This window comes from Octopus bimaculoides, chromosome 16 (assembly GCF_001194135.2).
Source record: "Octopus bimaculoides isolate UCB-OBI-ISO-001 chromosome 16, ASM119413v2, whole genome shotgun sequence".
Classification (NCBI taxonomy): Eukaryota; Metazoa; Mollusca; class Cephalopoda; order Octopoda; family Octopodidae; genus Octopus; species Octopus bimaculoides.
The window spans coordinates 37,726,694-37,728,024 of NC_068996.1; the positions used below are offsets into that span (position 1 = coordinate 37,726,694).

At 35.6% G+C, this 1,331-nt stretch overlaps 1 protein-coding gene across 7 annotated transcripts in view; it reads left to right on the forward strand.

Annotated features, from left to right (window-relative positions):
• LOC106881394 (F-BAR and double SH3 domains protein 2) overlaps positions 1-1,331 on the forward strand; it is a 286,511-nt gene that overhangs the window by 57,272 nt on the left and 227,908 nt on the right. The window lies entirely within an intron of this gene.

Genomic DNA, 1,331 nt, shown 5'->3' on the forward strand with positions numbered 1-1,331 from the left:
ATATATATATATATATACATATATCCAGGGTGTCCCCAAAGAATGTATAGACACTTTAGCAGCTGATAACTCAATTGATGTTTTTTCTTTCCAAATGAAACCCACTGGAATTAATGATGGTAGTTAGACTAAGCTTTGAACAAAGGAAATTCATTCTAAAATGCTACTGGAAGTGTGAAAATGCAGTTAAAGTACAGAGACAGTTTAGGAGGGAGTTTCAAACAGATCCACCAATGTGACTTACCATCACTCGAATTAGAAATAAGTTTGAAGTCGATGGAACTGTTCAGAATGTCCATGAGAAGCGTTCTGGAAGACCACGAACATCAACAACCCCCACAAAGCAAGAAGGAGTGCTAGAAACATAACACCAAAGTCCAAGAAAATCTGTGCAGTGAGTAGTGAGGTAGGTATTTCAAAATCATCTGCATTTTGAAGCGTTGTCAATGGAAAAGCTATGTTCCAAGATTAGTCCATGCTACTAATGATGATGATCCAGACTGAAGTATGCAGTATTGCGAGTGATATTTGGCACAATGTGTAGAAGATGCACATTTTCCAACAAATATTGTGTGGAGTGATGACGCCACATTCAAGTTAAATGGTTCAATTAATTGTCACAATTGCACCAGCTGGGGACTCAAGAATCCGCATGTTATGGTGGAACACCATGTTAATTTAACAGGAGTTAGTGTAGTGTGGCTTATCAAGAGGATGAATTGGACCATTCTTTTTTGATGCTACAGTGACTGATACTGTTTACTTGAACTTGCTGCAACAGTCTCTCATGCCAAGCATTAGAGAAGACTTTGAAGATGAGAAGTTTTATTTTCAGCAAGATGGGGAGTTTTATTATCAGCAATGTTAGATCTTTCCTTGATGAGATCTTGCTAAACGATTGGATGAAGGGGTTTTGTTGAATGCCCTCTGTGTTCACCAGACCTCACACCACTAGACTTTTTTTTTATGGGGATACCTAAAAGACAAAGTCTATGCTATGGAGCCTGAAACAGTCACTGATTTGAGAGCAGCCATTGAATGAGAATGCACACAAATACCAAACGAATTCTTTCGTGATGTTTGCGATCCCATTGCATTACATTGTCAGCAGTGCCTGAATCAGAACAGGTATCAGTTTGAAAACAGGCATTAACAAAACAATAAAATAATGTCTGCAGATTCTATTAAATTTTGAAAATGAAATGTATTTTAATAAACACCTACTTCAAAATTATTTAAAGTGTGTATACAATTTTTTGGGAAAAACTGTATATATATGTGTATATAAATATATATATGTGTATATATGTATATATATATATATATATATA